Here is a 19,481-nt window from a genome sequence, read left to right as displayed (position 1 = left end):
CACAGAATCTTTTGTAAAAATTTCTGTTCTCGTGGCTACTCTTGTGGTGCAACATATTTATGTGAACACAAACTTTTCAAAAGAAAACAACAATTGGAAAGATATCTATTTCTTCTTACTACTGTCTTCATAGTCTCACTTCAAATTTGTTGCCAGGCCCCTTTACAGCCAGAGCCTCCTTGAAAGAGATATCTGCAGAGGGACTTAGGGACATTGAAATACAAACTTTAAAAAAAAAAATTAAAATGCACCTCCCAAATAGGGTTTTCTAAATAATTGCATCAATTTAAATAGAAATAGAAGTTTGTCTTCTGAAGACAGGGAAGTAGTCTTTTCTTTGATAACCCCCTGTATCCACATATATACTCCAGGGTTCCAGGTCAGTTCTGTAGAGTTCCCAGATCCAGAGAGATCAGAAGTCTTCAAGAACAACAAGGTAAGAGAATGGAAGGCGTTCTTGCAAATGCCTCAAAACTCTTTCCATTTCACCTGCCACTTATACACAGTTCCCTTTACTTACCATAGTCCTTAGTCCTGACCCTTTTGGGATTTACAACTATCATACACCTTGGTGTTGACTGTTATTTCTTTCTTTGTCATGAAGTTTAACATTATTTCATTGCAGGGGTCTGACTCTGATCATGGTAGAGCTCCAGCCTACCTTCAGTCCCTACTGCTCACCTGTAAATTCCTCTAGTCCCATTCTCCCACAGAATAGCTATTTAATGCCTCCTCCAGCTCCAAGCAGGTATATTCCCAGCTGGTTTTCCCAGAGGAAGTTCACCCTTCAGGTTTTGGCAAGACATACCCAGTGCATAATGAATACATAATGCATAATGAATGGAGGTGATGGTTTTAAAGGAATTAGCTGCCTAACCAATATGATATGACAGCCTATACTCCCTGTAACCTCTGTCATTCTCTCTCATTCTTTATATGCCTCAAGCTCTCTTTTGTGCTGTACTTTCTTCTTCATGGGAATATAATCAGAATGAGTTAAAGAGGAGATAGGAGCACCTGGGTGGTTCAGTCGGTTAAGCAGCCAGCTTCGGCTCAGGTCATGATCTTGCAGTTCGTTGGTACAAGCCCTGCATTGGGCTCTGTGGTGACAGCTCAGAGCCTGGAGCCTGCTTTGGATTTTGTATCTCCCTCTCTCTCTCTGCCCTCCCCTGCTTGCACTTTGTCTCTCTCTTTCTCTCAAAAATAAATAAACATTAAAAAAATTAAGAAAGAGGAGAGATAATACAAAACCACAAGGACAACAGTACAAGCACATACCGATACCTTCAACTGATAAGAAAGAAGCCAGAAAATCCACGAGGACCAGTTGAGAATTATAAACAAATTGTATACAAACATGTAAGTTAATTTAGCTCCTCTAACTATTTTAACAGAAAATATGTGGGTTTTATTTTTTAAATTTTTTAAAAAATATTTTATTTTTTAATAAACAGAGCATGAGCAGGGGAGGAGCAGAGAGAGGGAGACACAGAATCCAAAACAGGCTCTGGGCTCTCAGCTGTCAGCACAGAGCCTGGAAAATATGTGGGTTTTACAAAACATCTCGCAAAGACCATGCACAGAACGTTGTACTTTTCTTTGATCATTTGGAGACATCAAAAATGTTGTGTACAAATTACAAGTGAGGAAAACATTTGAGTACAGTGTAGGATTGGGATTTCCTAGGAATCCCCATGCTCTTTCCATCTCTCACTGGTACAAAAAAAAAAAAATCTTCTTGTGGGAATTGAAACAGGAGAAGTATGTTTATTCATGCAAATATGTTCTCCATTATCAGGAATTCTTCTAGAAATTTTGAGAAGTTTTGAGAAGAAGGCCTATCATTTTAAGAAAATACTAAAAATATTAAGGAGATAAATTAGGAAGTTAGTGATGATGAAGGAGTAGATTTAATAAGTATCAAATGAGAGATAGTAGATATCTTAAATAGGTCACAAAATCCTTACAGAAGAACCTAAAATACCAAAAAGATTATTTTTCAAAATTTGTAATTGGACAAAAAGAAAATACTATTTTTAAAAAAGAGGCCAAAACATCCATATAAAGAGATAAGTGATTGATTTCTCAGTTGCTGGGATCTTACAATGCCTTAATATCTAGAAATTTGGAAATATTGGGATACTTGGCCCTATAATTTCACTCTTTTTTTAAAAAAAAATAATAAATACTTTGAGTAGGACCACTTAGAATTCCAAGACTTCTGAGTACATCTTGTGAATCTGAATATATTTGAGATGCTCTAGTTTCTCTAGCTATTAATAACAAGATAGGAGAGTGGGATCAATAAACAAAAGGGTTGGGAGAATCACTGAGCTTTGGATTGGAGCAAAAGTGTGAGTTGCATTGAAAGACCACAGCCATATGGAAGTATAGCCTTCTGGAGTTTGGTTGCTGGGCCAATAACTTAAAATTCTTTGGGAAATGGAATAAAAGGAATTCTACTCCATAGTACAAAAGGGTCCCATTTACACAATTGAGAAGGGCTTTGTGGTTTTCATAAAACATGAAATAAGTAAAGAAAGGAAAAGAATTATAACAGAGACTGACACTTGTTTTTTGATATTCATTATCCTCCCCCCTCCTTTTTTAGTATTAAGAAATATACCTTTTAGCTTAGAATGTAGTAAAAAATATGTTTCAATCTCCCTTTCAGCTAGGAGTAGCCATGTGATTAATTTGGAGCCATATGACATAAGTGGAAGCATTGTGTGACACTTTAGGACACTTCAAATCCTTAGATTAAAAAGCCCTCCCCTACATTCCCTCCATCCTGCTGATGTGATGGTTCGAACTCCAGCAGCCATGTTGAACCATAAGAACAAGGACCAACTCTTAAGCATGTTGAAGCAGAATCTTGGGGAAAGACTGGTTCTTTGATGACTGTGAGGTTGTCATCATTCCTGGACTTATTATCTCTGAAATTGTTTTACATGAGAGAATGATACCTCTATCTTTTTAAGGCACTTTTTGTATTTGTGGAGGTTGGATGGGAAGAAAAGTGGTCCATTTTATTCTCAGATGAACCTAATCCTAACTGATAGGTTTTATTTTCCCCTCCCTAGTACTCTGCTGGAATGTGTGTTGGATTTGGGGGACAGCTGGAGGTAAGTGGGGCAGTAATCAGGACAGCCCATAGTTGGAAGGTTTGGCATTCTTTTGAGCTACAACCTATAGGCACAATTTTCTGGAGAAAAACTGAACAAGAAGCAATTTACCTAGAAACTGAAGCAGTTTCTGGATTACCCGCTGAGTCAGCCCCTGTTACCCTATTAAATAAAAGACATAGGGGCGCCTGGTTGGCTCAGTCAGTTAAGCATCCAACTTTGGCTCAAGTCATAATATCATGGTTTGTGAGTTTGAGCCCTGCACTGGGCTCTGTGCTGATGGCTCAGAACCTGGAACCTGCTTCAAATTCTGTGTCTCCCTCTCTCTCTGACCCTCCCACTCATGCTCTGTCTCTCTCTCTCTCTCTCTCTCTCAAAAATAAATAAATAAAAATAAATAAATAAATAAAAACATAGTTAAATAATATCAGTGTAATTTTTCCTCTTTTCTCTTAATTCCAAAAGTGTGTGTGTGTGTATGATTTTGAGCATATCACAGTTCTGATTTTCTCATGAAGATTAAATAAAGTGTCAGTTTTAGTATTTTTCATTTAAATGACTTACCCACAGTAAATCCTAAAACCTGAGTCCCTGGGTCTGTGCTCAATTTTAACTGAATAATGGCCATTTATTTATTTTTGAAGGCAAATTCCCCAGAAACATGGAGTCCCAGAAAGAAAAGTACTTATATAGTTGTGGCTCAAACTTCCGATTTGGGAAAAAACAGGATGACCGGTTGTGGTCATACTTTCTATGTGACTTAATATCTGTCGGGAAAAAATTATTTGATGTAGACACAAAATTATCTTCCACCTGGGAGATGGCTTCTGTTTTGCCTCATTGAAAGATACCTACTAATGTAAAGATAGTGGAGTGGAATAACACCTCTGTTCACTCTTCTTTGCTGCTAGAATTTGAGTAGTTAGGTCATTACAAATTAGGCTAAAACTTTTAATGAAATTAACTAGCAAATTAACATCTGTCCTGATATCAATTATTCTTGTAAGTGAATTGCAAGGTGTTGGCACTTTTATGTATTTTAAGCAAATGGGTCAAAACTACACTAAATTTTTTTGGAAGATTTGAAAAATAGTTCAGAAAACCCTACTTTCTAATTTTGTTGGTGTACAGAGAAAGAATAATTAATACTTGATAACATAAAATCATTTACAACAACATTTAATGGAAGCATCATTTTCATAAAGCATTTTTCACAGTATGGGTTTCTTTTGAAAAGCAATTATTGTCTCACTCACTGATCAAATACTTTCTTGACCTTGAAAGAAGATACTGAATTTACTTTCACAAAAAAATACCTTTAATGTAGCATACTGTCAGATCTGCTTAGATCATCATTGTTTTAATAAAATTTCATGGTTGACAAGTTTATACTATGTTAAAAACAACAGGCCCCAAAAGGGGTTGCTGATGCTTATCCCCCCCATCATCACACCGAGACCTAATTACAGTTTCAGCTTTCCCAGAAAGGAATCTAAACCAGTGGATCAGGAACCACTTGATCAACACTAGTTGGGTCATCTGCCTGATAGATTCCTGCCGTTGCCTAAGGGAAAATAACAGCAATAACCAGCCCAGCTTTTTGCCTAGTACAACTTCCTCATTCCTGTTCTCTTCTTCCTACCAAAGTCTTTCATTTGGTACTGCTCCTCAGAGCTCCTTTCAATCTGTTAGATTGGGTGCTGCCTGATGCAAATCAAGTTTTGTTCAAATAAACTCAACATTTTTAATATGCCTCAGTTTATCTTTTAACAACTAAAACTAAGAAAAGAGTCAATTTTGACCTGTTTTAGGATTTCCTTGTATTTATGCTGTTAGTGTTATCTTCAGGATGTGGAGCATTGCAGAGATTTGGGGGTTGTGTGTTTTTTTGCAGAAATACTTTTTGTGCTACTAATCTATTTTATCGGGGTTTGTCTGCGTGAAACCAAACACTATATATTGTAAGTACACTTATATATTTTTATACATATATTAAAAATTACAAGTAGAAGATCTAATATTTTCCTCCCACACTTCAGTGAACTGTCTTGCACAGCCTGTGGTGTATCCAACCCATTTTGGACACAGCGAGGGAACTCAAAATCAACTCCACCTTACAGAGTCCATTCATTTAATAACTAATGGTGATATCATAATGTGAGGGTCCCCAGGCCCTTCCTAAGTTTCCTTATGCAACTAATATGATCCAGTTTCAATCCAGATACCTGATGAACAAGCCCATTCTTCTACCTACCAGTAATGGGAACCAATCTAAGATCGTGGACTCTATTTTGTTCCAGTTTAAGAGTATCTTGGGCTGGGAGGTGGATTCCAGCCCAGGGGCATTCCACTTCGGGTGCTACCTCTGGGTGGTAAGCCACTGAGAGCTAAGGAGAAGCTTGCTGTGAGACCTGAGCCCAGCACTCTGTGGCAGGGCCAATTCTCAATTCCAGCATTTTTACATCAGTGTTTCTTCCTTGTATGGACACACCCCACTCTACCTGCATGTCAGACCTAGAGCACAGAGTTAGGTTTGGCTCAGACGTCTGCCAGTGCAGGCACCCAGAACCCCACCCTCCTCTTCTCCCTTCTAGCCCAGGGTTTGGGTCTCAAAACAGTCTTATGCCATCCGTTTCCCCCAGATAATGAAGCAATAACCTTCTAAGGATAGCCATCTAGAGTGATTCTAAAGAACATCCCTCATCTCAACCTCCTTCTAGGGAAGGTTAGCCTCGGTGAGTTCAAACTGCTTTTCTAGCTCCTTTCTTGCTGGAAGCAGGGAACACAAAAATAAATTTTATCTTCATCTGTGTCTGCACGACAATATTGAATACACACTGTGCTCAAGGCATTGTGCTGGGACATTGGCCGTCAACATTTCATTTAATACTCACATGAAGCTAAGGGGTGAATATGATTATTATCTTGGTTTCATAGATGGAGAAATTGAGGCTTAAAGAGGTTACAAACTAGCCCAATTCAAAAAATGGGGGCTCTGTAATGGAAACTCAGGCAATATTAACTTCAATGTCCATAATATCACCATTATACTAAATTACAATTTCATAATTATACTTATGGACAACAATCACTCTCTACCTAAATTATGCTCATGTGTATGATGGAATACTTTTCATTGATTAGGTGTGTTGGGAGAAAAGAAAGTATGTTACAATGGAAATTGGCAAAAGTTGCTGGGATAATATGAGAAGAGAGCCCCTAACTCTACCTAGAAAGAGATCAGAGAAAGATTCATCCAGGAGGAAAGTCTTGAGTTAATCCTTGGGGGATGAATAGATATTAGCCAGGGAATAAAAGCTGATGGGCATGCCTGGCAGAGGAGGCACCTTTATGCAAAGGTGAGGAGGCTTGAGAGTGTCTTGCATATTGGAGGACAACAAATAGCTTTCCACAGTCAAAGGACGAGAAATGGAACTTTACTGAATTGAAGAACAATAGATAAGATGAGAAAAGAAAAGAAAAAAGGTAGAGGGGAAAACATGGAGTGCTTTGCATGATATGCCCAAGGAGTTTGGATGTTTTCTGAGTGTGGCAAAAAGCTATTGAAGGAGTGAGCGTAACGTGATCACGTTTGCATCTTAGACAGCTCTAGAAATAGATTAGAGGATGACATAAGGCTTAGAGCTCCGGATGGAAAGATTGTGTAAGTTTATGATGCCATTTTATTCTAAAACTTGGGGGGACATTAAAGATGTGGCCTGAGCCACTATGATAGACACGCAGACCATTTTTCACATTTTCAATTTGAGGGCTTGAACCAACCTTGGTTTTCTTAAGGCCATTCCCTCCCTCACTGACTCATTTCTTCATTCAACAGATATTCATTTGGCATGAGTTTCCAAGAACTGAGTTCAGAACTAGAGCAAACTTTTCCCATCAAGTTCACCTCAGGACAAACCCACATCCTTTAAGCTAAGCCAGACTAGACAGACTCTTCCACCTGAGGCTGAGAGAAGTTGGGGCTGCATTCATGCATCTCTCTCTCTGCCCTCCCTCTGCACTTACCTTCCTGCAACCATCTCACCACCAGGATCCAAGCAGGATGCCAACCACAGGAACGCTGACCCACGTAGAGTGCCCGCCTTCCAGATAAGCCATGTGTGGCGATGAGATGATGAGGCGCTGGGCAACCCTCATGCCAAAGCCCTGCAGAACTTTCTGCAGAGGGGTTTGCAGACGATTGTGGGAGAAAAACTTCCTTGGAAATGCATTGGCAAACACATGTCAGCATCTTTTCCTTATCAGATAAATTGGAAGAGAAGTGAAAATTTCTATGTGGTTTCCAGAGATAACATTTCAAAGAAAAGCCACATGGTAGCAACAAAAAGCACTGTGATCATCCCAGCTTTCCAACCAAGAAAGCTCTGCCTTCCTCAGGGTCATAGTAGGAGCCAACATAGCCCAAATAGGATTTCTCTACTTTTACATCATGCTCTTTCCAAATTCTTCTTGGTGACTGTTTTCATAGCCCCAGTAACAAAAATTACTTGAGGAACTATGTGCACAAAACACTGAACAAGACACAGAAGACACAAGAATTCATACAAGAGCATTGCTGTCCTTAAGGACTTCAGTCTAAGTAAGGCAGACAAAAGGTACATAAGGAAAAACTAATACACAATAAAGTAGGACTTGCTATGGATTAAGTGCATGGTACACATAACGGTTTCATTGGTTTCATAAAACAGAGGAGATTTATCTGAGATTAAAAGGAACAGGAAGAGTTCAGATTATCACAGAGAGGAATGGGCCAGGAGGGGCTCACCGAAGGAAAATGTGAAGTCTAGGATTAAAGAGTAACTATAGCTAACATTCACAGATTGCCAGGTCCCATTCTCAGCACTTTATACATATAAAATGATTTTATTCCTTACAATATCCTTCCGAGATACATACACATATGTAAACCCAAATTCTAATAACAAAACAATCATGAGTGTTCTTCATGTTCTTTATGTTTGGCCTCTTAATTTATCCCTCTCTCTGACACCGTGTTTCTTGCTCCTTCTTTCCTCTGCCACAGGTCAGAGACAGAGGGCGATGCCAAGGACCATCCCGAACGGGGTCATTCTGGGTCATTCCGTGCTGTCCTGCTGAGGTGAGAACACTGGGCCAGTTACTTCCTCCCTAGTGTGGCCACAGCACTCCTAAAAAGGAAAGGAGAAAAGAGGGGTGAGCAGAATGGGGAAGTTGGTTTTGTTTCAGGTGGAAGATAAACACTAACCAATGAGTGAGCCTCAGTTAAACGGACAATATTCTGAAACAAATCCACAGGACTCTTTTCCACCCCAAAACTTGTTAGCAAAACAATGATCTCACTCCAAGGGGCAGAGAGCAGTTAGATGAGGGCTCCAGCAGACAAGCTTCCTGAAAAGAAAAAAAAAAAAACAATTAGTCAACATCTGAGATCCCGAAATCTGCCTTCTTCCCCTAAAAGAAGTCTCTTGGGGGAAAGGCCAGGGACTAGGGTCTCCACTCCAACTCCAGCTCTCTTTCAAAGGACATCAGACAAAATCTTCACACATGTATTGAGATTTTTTTTTCCTTCTATTTTTGTTCCCCTTTCCCACCCTGAGCTGTTAGTATTTTGAAAAGTTTTCAATCCTATGGCACTCATTGGCACCCTTCTGACAGCTCGTATGTGTCCGAGTACACTTTAGTGCACTTGGCTCTCCCAGAGGTCAACCTCGCTTCTTTCAGATAATGTGCAGAGGGACTCATGCCAGGAGTGGGAGAAAACTTCTCTTTTTCTCTTATAGTTCAGACAAGGCTTCCTTCCAGAGCCCCACACTGCCAGAGAGCCCAGAAGAGGCATCGTCAAGGGCAGGATTGCTACAAGCAATCTTCAAACTGCCTAGAAGAGACCCTTTTCTGTAGCCTCCCCTCCCTTGCCTGGGACAAAAGCAGGAATATGGACAGTGCCCCTCTCCCATCCTCTACTGTCTCTGAATAGGTCATGTTTATTTAAGGCACTCACGCTGAGGTCTCCATTTAAAATGGTTCAGAGTTCTTTGGAAATAAGAAAAGAAAACCAAACAATTGTTCAGATTTCTCTGGAAATAAAGGCAATACTAAGTCCTTATTGCTCAACATAAATATTGTCGATGAATGAATGAAAGTCTTTGCTGCTGGCATGCCACATAGAAATGGAAATTGATTCTCCAGAGAAGAGAAAGGGTCAACAGGAACTAACCTTAACCCTAACCCTGATCCCAGAGACTAGAGAGGAAGGAGAAAGATGGAGGGGGGATAGGGTAGCTGGGCATGTGGCATAATTTGCCACTTGGAGATTCTGGGGAGCTTTGTGATGCAAGGCCCAGACATGGGCACATGGAGTGAGGGCCCTCTGCTTCCTGGGTGGCTACAGGGTCGGACAAGACAGTTCAGCCTGGATTAGCAGAAGAAGCAGAGTGGAAGTTACGGCAAAAAGTTTTCGATAGCCAGGGGTAGTGACAAGCTGGCCTTGGATGCTCAGACAGAATATCTAGAATGACAGTTTAGTAAATCCTAAACCAGACAGTGCTGATCCATATCCAGTTTATAACTTTAGGTGTCCTCATGATTTTCTAGAAAAAAATTATCACATGTTTTAATTGCTTTTTTGAGTTCTCAGTCTTTCTCCAATGCTCCTTGTTAAATTTTTATTTGAATCTCTTCTCCTTTAGCCATCTTGCAATTGAATCCTCATTTTGAGATAATTGTCTTTTTCTTCCATTTCTTTCCTAAATTCAATCAATACTCATTTCATTTCCTCTGAACTGGCTCCCCTCTCCCCCTTCTATTTTTGGTCCATTTTTTGTTAAAATTTGATTCCTCTCAAATACTGGTAAGTAAGGCTTGAAGCTGGTGAAGGGGCAAATCCCATGGGTACCTGTGGAAGCAGGGCCATGCAGAGAAAGCAGCATTTGCAAAGGCACTCAGGCAGGAACAAACGGGGCTCATTTGAGGAAAATCGAGGAAGCCAGCACGGCTAGAGCAGAGGAGCAACAGTTCTTACTATGTGTCAGGCTGCTGTGAGGGCTTTTTAAATATTAACTTATTTTGTCCTCACAACACTCCTGTGAGCAAGCTATGATCATTAGCTTCATTTACAGGTGAGGAACTGAGACACAGACCAGTTACATTATTTGCCCAAAGACACACAGAAAATAGAGTCAGGACTTGAATCTGTGTACTCTGTGGGGAGAGGAGGAGGAGGAGGAGAAAGAGGAAGAGGAGAGAACAAAGGAAATGGGGTGCCACACCCTGCAGGGTCTTGCAGAGCATTTCGGGGGTTCTGGTTTTTACTCTGAGTGAGATGGGACATCATGGGCAGATTTGATCAATGGAGTGACATAATTTGATTCACACTGTAAAAGGATCCCTCTGGCTTCTGGGTTTAAAACAGACTGTAAGCAGGGAGACCTGCTAGGAAGCTGTTAAAGTGATACGGTGAGGTTGCCCAGATGAGCTGATGTTCATGAATTCAGATTTTTTTTTTAATGTTTGTTTATTTATTTTGAGACAGAGAGTGCGTGCACGAGCAGGGGAGGGGCATAGAGAGAGAGGGAGAGAGCGAGAATCCCAAGCAGGCTCTGCACTGTCAGCATGGAGCCTGACATGGGACTTGAACTCACGACCCATGAAATCATAACCTGAGCTGAAATCAAGAGTCAGTTGCTCAACTATCTGAGCCACCCAGGTGCTCCAAATTCTGACTTTTCATATAAAATAGCCCCCACCCCGTTATAGCACATTGGCAACTAGTTCAGGCCTTTGTAAAACATTGTGATCGCTAATCAAAAGACACGTCTACAGGTCCGTCTGCCCTGCACACACATCTCTGCTCTTACAGGACAGGATCTTGCAGCCTGTGCCTCTCTCCTTCTTTCCCAAGCCCTAACTGTTCCTCTCCATTTGAAAATGGATGTGCCCTGAATGAATCAGCTTAGTCATCGCTGGAGTGAGGGGGCGACACAGCAAAGAAGAGGCATAGCATGACTGTCCCATCGGGGATTTCACTTCCTTTCACAGTGTTTATTCTCCTCCCACACCTCACTCTGCACATACTGTTGGAGAGAGGCCCCATCTGCTTTCTCTTCCTCCCTCTCCACCCCTTACTCTCCCACATGCAATCACGGAGAGCGGGGGGTGGCAGGGCAGTCCAAATTGGTGGAGTGGCTGAGATCCTCCTCATTCTGTTTTTCCCACCCTTGGAGACCTGAGATTGGGAGTTATAAATGCCTCCTCTTTCAATGCTGCCTTCACATTGCAGACTGTTTTGTAAGCCCAAGTAGGGCAGCCATCCAAAGCTTATGGAGAGGGGAGGACTATCCAAGCCTTTTTATCTCCTCTTTAACAGAACCATACAAACTGAAGCCCACTAGCCACCAGGAGATATTCAGTATCAGTCTGAGAAAATCTCAGTGAGATTCCTGAGGGTTGCATTGAGCTTGGGCCTTTGCTGCAGTACCCAAGAGCTGAGGTTTTATCTGGGAGAAGGTCCTTGCCTGTGCTCCATGCATTTCTTTTAGATATGGTCACAGCAGCAGCACATAGTCACGTCAGCCTCGGGAAGCTTGGCCAAGAGTTCTTATCAGGATACAGGTACGATGCTATCTTAGCAACTAACATGAGAATGACTTTGGTAGGCTTGGGAGGAGGGTAAGAGCCATGGATTAAGTTTTAAGTGGAGAAGTAAAATAAACGGAAAGCTGAGACCAAGCGTTGCAGAACAGAGATGAGGAAGGACAGGAGACTGGCTAGGGAAGGAAGGAGAGGCTTAGAAGTTGGGTAGTTGTGTGATGTGAGGAACTGAAGAAATGCTATGTGTCGGGAGGTGTCACTCTTTCCCACAAATCCCCAGATCTTCCTGAAAACAAAACAAAAAAAATTCTGGATTTTCTCAGTGTAATTGAATTTCTTGTGAAAGCTGGTGAGGGACTTTGATTATCAAGGTTGGCCTGGGACAGAAACAGTCAACCTGCACAAATGAGGGAGGAATCAAGGTCTTGGCTAAACCCTTTGGTGGTATATCATGCACAGAGCCAGGTGGACCCTCTTAGGACAGGCACACAGCCAGATCTGGATGTCTTGGGCCCCTCTTTCCGGACCTCATGCAGACCTTCCCCTTGGGTCCCTGGAGGTCTCCCCTCTTGTCCTAACAGTTCTACTTCTAGCTAGTTAGCTCAGTTCACAACCATTTGAGAATTTTGTTTGAGAGGTCACACAGTGCAGTGGACAAGAGTAAACATACTAGGACCAGATAGTCTGGATTTAAATCCTGGCTTGGCTAGTTTTGGCAGTGAGCCTTTGATTAAGGCTAACACTGCCTCAGTTTTCCCAACTATAGAATGTTATAATGTGTTCTATAGCTTACAGGAATGTTGTATTAAACAAGTGAATATATGTGAAGTACTTAAAATTATACCTACTTCGTGGGAAGCTTTCACTAAGTATACTTGTTTATTACTACTTAATACTGGGAGGAATAAGGACGTTTAGCCATAATACAAAAACTTTCATGTTTTTGATCACTGAATTTCTTTTTAAAATTTCAGTCTATAGTCATAATTCTCTTTTATTAAAAAAAAATCTGTTTCTGAGGTATAATGGACATATAATAAACTACACATATTTAAAATAGGCAATTTGATAAATTTTGAGAATATATATAATATACACCCCTAAGACAACCATCCAAATCAAGAAAGTGAACATATACATCACCCCAAAAAGTTTCCTTGTGGTCCTTGGTAGTCTCTCCTTCCCAGTCCTTCACACTCCCTTCCACTTCCTGTTACCAGCAAACTACTGATTTGCTTTCTGCACTACAGTTTAGTTTGCATTTTCTAGAATTTTATATAAATAGAATCATACACTAGGAGCTCTTTTTTGTGTCTTCTTTCACTCAGAATGATTATTTTGATGTCTATCCATGTTGCTGCTTGTATCAGTAGTTCATTCCTTTGTATTACGGAGTAAGTAGCATTCCATTGTATGGAGGTACCATGATTTCTCTATTCCCCTGTGGATAGACATTTGGATTGTTTCTACGTTTGGGCTACTACTACAAGTATACCTACTCGAGTATGTGGGTACAAATCTATGTGCGGATATTGTTTCTCTAATGTAAATACCTAAGAGACAAATGGCTAGATCATAAAGTACAGATATGTTTAACTTTTTAAGAAACTGCCAAACTCTTCCAAAGAGCTGTGTCACTTTTACATTCTATACCTTCATCAATACTTGATATAGTCAGTCTTTTTAACTTTAGCCACTCTATTAGGTATGTAGTATTACCTCATTATGATTTTATTTACATTCTCCTAATGAGTAAAAATGTCAACTTAATCTTGCCAGTTACTTATTTGTCACCTATATTCTTTGGTGAAGTGAAGGGTTTATTCAAGTATTTTTCCCACTTTTTATTTTTATTTTATTTTATTTAAATTTTTCATGTTTATTTTAGAAAGAGAGGGATCACAAATGGGGCACAGAGGCAGAGGGAAAAAAAATCTAAAGCAGGCTCCATGCTCAGTGCAGAGCCTGACATGGGGCTCAATCCCAAGACACTGGGATCATGACCTGAGCTGAAATCAAGAGTCAGAGGCTCAACTGACTGAGCCACCCAGGCACCCTACCCAAAAATTGGGTAGTCAGCTTTCATATTCTTAGCTTGAGAATTCTTTATGTATTCCAAACGCAAGTTTATTGTTATTGTTGTTTTTTTCAGATACGTGCTTTGCAAATATTTTATCCAAATGTGTGGCTTGAACTTTCATTCTCTGAGCAGTGTTTTACAAAGAACAAAATGCTTAATTTTTATTAACGCCAATTTATGTTTTTTTAATCCTCCATGGGTCATGGTTTTGGTGTTGGATAAAAGAAAATTTTACCTAATCTAAGGTAGCAAAGATTTTCTTCTATGTTTTATTGAGAAGTTCTATAGCCTTGGTTTTGCATTTGGGTCTATGATCCATCTTCAGTTAATTTTTTATATGGTACAAGATATGAATCAAACTTCATTTTCTGTTTGTTTTGCATAAAGGTATCCAATTGTTACAGCATGGTTTGTTTTTCTTTTTTTAATTTGTTAATATGGTTAATACATTGATTTCTAAATATTAATATAGATTAATTAATTAATATTAATTCTAATATTACATTCATGGGATAAACACAACCTGGTTATAATATATTATATTATTTCTTTTTCTATTATTTCTTTTATTATTTCTATTATTGTTGGATTCGTATTACTAAAATTGTGCTTAGAATTTTTGCATCTGTATTCACGAGGGATATTGTTCTGTGGTTTTCTTTTTTATGTAATGTCTTTGTCTGGTTTTTGAATCAGGATAATAGAAGTCCTTCCCCTTCTATTTTTTGAAAGAGTTTGAGAAGGATTGGTGTTAATTTTTCTTTGAATATTTGGTAGGCTCACCTGTCAAGCCATCTGATCCTGAGCTTTTCTTCACTGGAAAGCTTTTAATTACTGACTCAATCTCTTTACTTGTTATAGATTTATTCAGATTTTGTTTTATTCAGATTTCCTCTTGAGTCAGATTTGCTAGTTTTTGATCCTTTGGTTAATTAGGAGTATGTTTTTTTAATTTTCACGTATTTATGAATTTCCAGAATTTCCAGAATTTATTGATTTCTAATTTTATTCCACTGTAGTCAGAGACTATATTTTGCATGACATAAATTATTAAAAATTTTTTTGATCTGGGTGTATTTGTGGGTGTACCCACTAAGGCAGGTCTAAATTAAAGTTCCTGCAATAACCTTATGGACTTTGTCAAGTTTTGCTCTTGGCTGCTTGGAATTTCTTTCGAAGCAAAGTCAGCTTTTGCAGGCAGCATATAGCCTATGAGGGCTGGGCTCAGCTTTCTTATCTGGGTTTCCTCTTGGCTTAGACCACAAATCATTTGGCTGGGATAAAGTTAGGAATGTCCTTTTTTCTCTGGTTGATGGAGCTAAAAGGCATCCCAATTCCAGACATATTGAGCACTAGGTGGATATGAATGGCATATTTAAACTTACCAGGTTACTTTGTAAGAGTGTTTTACAAAATTTAAATGTGTGTCAAGATAGATGTGGTTGTATTTCTGATGTTGAATTTTTTTTTCATTACAGGTTTTGTTTCTATACCTGGCAGCCAGCCAACATCCTCTTCACTGACTGTGTTGAAATTAGAACAATAAAACATTCCTTTCCCTTAGAAGTATCAATGAGATTTCCCTTCATAACAAGGCTGTATTTCCTGGACTTTGCCAACTCATTGGCATGTTTGGGGGTGTTTTTTTTCCTTATTCTTTGATGACCTTAGATGTAGGATTTCATAGAATAGTGCACTCAAATATGCTGAGGCAAGTACAATTCAGAGTCTACTTTGGGGTTATTTATCTGGGGAAATAATCTAAGCCAATGACGTTGAGATCAAATTGAGTTTGGCAAATAGAAGGGAAGTAAACTAGGTAACTAGTTTACTAGGAGAACTAGGAGAACACATTGGTACCTAGAATAGTCTGCAGGTTCCTCCTTTGGCAGGCCACATGATCATAGTCAGGTTAAAGGAACTCTTAGAGGCTCTGTTTTCACTACTTGGAAACAGGAAAATTCAACCCAGCTTCTAAGGGTCGTATAACATTTGCCACAGATAAAAAGACCCTATTCTTTTTTCACTGTGTTTCCTTAGCAGCTGTCACCCAGCAAATGGGAATACCATAGTTATGATTATGTTTGACCCATAGTACTTCCCTGAATTCATGAACCAAGAACATAAATTAAATGTTTCCTGAAAAGTTAACTTTCTATTAAATATAAAGTTAAGGAATTAATACCTAGTTACACACTGCATCAGAAAGGTTTGTATAAAGTAGAAACACAAATGACTACAACTACATGTAGACTGTTGCTTACCAGTAAATTCAACTGTTGCAATAAGCATTTAAGTCAATCCAACTCTAGTTCAAACTCTGAGGCCTAAAAATCAATCTCACCCTATTTCCTTCCTAGATTCAGAAACTGATATCCTAGATTCAGTCATATAAATACAAGTAAACAAATGTGCACGCACATGCACACATGGTGGCTGTGTCCTATGGTAAGAACAAGAAAATTACAGAATGTATGCAATTATAGATGCCATTTAGATCCTTTAACTGCTTCTGAGTAAAAACTAGCTGCCCTTAACCAAAATGATAAGGAAAAGAGTAAAAATCTGTTGTGCCTGTGAACAAGCCTGTGAATGTTTTATTGTAAGCCTCTACCCCATCTCTTGCCCTTGAGGAAGATATAGTGTAGGTATCTCAATGGCAAAAAGCATTAGGTAAAAAATGGCCTGAAGTGAAGAACTGAAAACCATGAGGAGGCAGAAAACATCTGGAGGTAGTCACTCTGCAATGAATAGACCATATACCACCCTGTCTCACCCTTGTACTTCTAAAGTCATCAGTATGGCTCCTGGTATTCATAACAGGGAAACTTACCACAGGGTCTGGAGGAGGGATAAAGCCAGGATCAAATAGCTGCTGCTCTCCTCTGTCTCTGCCCCAACACCAATTTTGGTTGGAGGAAGCTGAGCTCCAACCACCACGAGAGCTCTCAGGCATCTCCCATCATCTCACTCACTACACTTGAAAAGTCCCTTAACTGATTTGGTCTCAGCCCTTTCACTCACAAAACAAGATGATTGGCCCAGGGGGTCTTAATGTTGGTTCAAGGTCTTAGACACAAAGATCTTAGAACTAGAGACAATCACCATGAATCAATGATGCAAAATGTTAAATAATGAATACAAAACAAAAACTATGAAAATAGTAAGAAAAAGAGTCATAAAGTGAAACAGAAAATAAACAAGTTAATGACAAAGATTTGTTTTGCAACCTGGATGAGCTCAGCTAGCTAGTATCTCTTCCTGTTATAGTCTATTCTCTTCACTCTGCAGCACTATCATCTAGTTGAGTTGCTCAACTCCGTTATTAGTCCGTAATCTCAGATCGAAAATTTTCCTGAAGTTTGTTATTCTATTCTTTTTTTAAAGTTTACTTATTTAGGGGCACCTGGGTGGCTCGGTCGGTTAAGCGTCTGACTTCGGCTCAGGTCATGATCTCACGATCCGTGAGTTCGAGCCCCGAGTCGGGCTCTGTGCTGACTGCTCAGAGCCTGGAGCCTGTTTCAGATTCTGTGTCTCCCTCTCTCTCTGCCCCTCCCCTGTTCACGCTCTGTCTCTCTCTGTCTCAAAAATAAACGTTAAAAAAAATTTAAAAAAATAAATAAAGTTCACTTATTTATTTGGAAAGAAAGAGAGAGAGAGAGAGAGAGAGAGAACTTGAGTGGGGGAGGGGCAGAGAAAGAGGGAGAAAGAGAATCCCAAGCAGGCTCCAACCTGTCAGTGCAGAGTCTGACTCGAGGCTCAATCTCACAAACTGTGAGATCATGACCTGAGCTGAAACCAAGAGTCAGACGCATATCCAACTCAGCCACCCAGGTACCACTGTTATTCTATTCTTATGGATCCATAAGATTTTTACGCTTAACTTTAATCAGACAAAAGAGCATCTGATTTTTCATACAATGTCGCCTTTGCATAGAAATTTGGCAATCACGAGCTGAGTTGTGGAAAATGACATACTGCTTAACCAGAGTCCATGTGTGGGTTCCCCTTACAGATCTAAAAAGAAAGTGACTGGTTCCAACCCATCTAGAAACCCCAGCTGAGGGCTCCACTCTGATGGAGTGGCTTTCTTATGACTGGACCTATGCCACACTCCTCAGCATCATTTCAAATATAATCAGCCCATAGACACCAGCAGGCATATGGAGCAGACTATCAGGTGAGGAGACCATGGTAAGAATAAAGGGAAGGAGAAGTGGATTCCAGAGCCACAGAGTATTAGTGCTGGCTGGAACACTGGATTCATTTTTGTCACTGAGACATGAAGTGTGGTCACCTAAACCATTGGGCAAAAATGACTGATCCTTCTTTATCTGCCTTTAAATTCTCTCTTTTTTCTGATGAAAGTGAAGTATCTTAAGCCTTGAAGCTAGACTGTTTGAATTCAACTCCTGATTCTGCCTTTACTCACTGTGAAAACTTAGGTGAGTTACTGATTCTCTCTGTGCCTTAGTTGCCTCATTTTTAAAATAGGAGTAAATATAGGACCTACTTAATAGAGTTGCTATGAGAATTCGAGGATTTAATATATAATTTTTTAAAAGCACTTAAATTAGACTAGTCCCTGGCCCCAAATAAGCACTATGTAAATATCAGTTGTTATTATACCAAACTTTGAAAGAGCAAATTCACTGGTAAGATATAAAATTCCTTGGATAGATTATTTAAAAGATTGTCAGACTTAGAATGTATTTCCTTGGAGAATTTTTAATCCTTTTACCCCCTGGACTTCATCTGATGTAGCTACCTACTTCTTTATGGATGGAAAAAAAAAAAAAAAGAGAGAGATGAAAAAAAAGTAGACTCAACACAAATAGTTGCTAATCACTAGGTGCCTCTCTTTTTCTACCCTTGGGTTTGCTTAAGAAAGAAAGCAACTGAGAGGTATGAAATTAACATTTTCCTTCTCTTACGGAGGTTTACTGGTTCCAACAGTGTTAGAACTAGCCCATATTTCCCAGTGAAGATGGGCTTTACCCTGCCAACCAGACAGAGTTGTGTCTGCCTAGGGATTGATCGCAACTGTGTCACCGCTGAGCCACAAACCCAAACAAAACTTCTAGGGCTTTGGAGTGTAGACAATAGCTGAATTACAAGGGCACTGTCCCAGAAGAGATCATGCTCATTTTTGCAGACCTGGACAATATAATGGCTGTGTCTTTGAAACCAATCATTCAGGTCTTTGCTTTACTGTGATGTGTCTTTCCCTTGACAGTAGAGAATTCCCCCACATGGGGAAGGTAGATTCCCTGTCATAGTGCCTAGTACAATGTGGATAACTATAATCACAGTCCTCTAAAACCCCTGTGTGACATCAGTGGGAACTGACTCCATCTTGCTAGGAAAAACATGCCAGACCAGGGATGGTGATGTTGTTTTGTTGGCAATTCCACCAAACAAGCAAACTCAGATGGGTGGAGAGTTTCTCAGAAATGCTGAGTAATTGCCAGGGGATATGCTATGATCTGAGATAGATGCCTCACCAAACATAAGGTCTCAGAGGAGTCTGGTTGGCTTCAAGTGAAACACCCATCTAACAGTCTTAGGGACATCCCTGGGATTCGAATGGTGCTGCCATCAAAGCATCCTAAACACTCTTCAAATTCACCTTCTCTTAGGATGCTTATTATCTCCAGGTTGGGGGTTGGGGGGGTTGGGGGAAGACATAA

The 19,481-nt window shown here is 39.8% G+C and overlaps 1 long non-coding RNA gene across 1 annotated transcript; it reads right to left on the bottom strand.

Annotated features, from left to right (window-relative positions):
- Window positions 1-8,036: 8,036 nt before the first annotated feature.
- Window positions 8,037-16,740, bottom strand: LOC125175390 (uncharacterized). The gene is made up of 3 exons (XR_007155768.1): window positions 16,625-16,740; window positions 8,466-8,513; window positions 8,037-8,293 (listed from the first exon to the last, which is right to left on the bottom strand). It is a non-coding gene; the product is annotated as an uncharacterized LOC125175390 (long non-coding RNA).
- Window positions 16,741-19,481: the final 2,741 nt, after the last annotated feature.

This window comes from Prionailurus viverrinus, chromosome C2 (assembly GCF_022837055.1).
Source record: "Prionailurus viverrinus isolate Anna chromosome C2, UM_Priviv_1.0, whole genome shotgun sequence".
NCBI classification, from domain to species: domain Eukaryota; kingdom Metazoa; phylum Chordata; class Mammalia; order Carnivora; family Felidae; genus Prionailurus; species Prionailurus viverrinus.
This window is presented reverse-complemented; position numbering and strand designations above follow the sequence as displayed.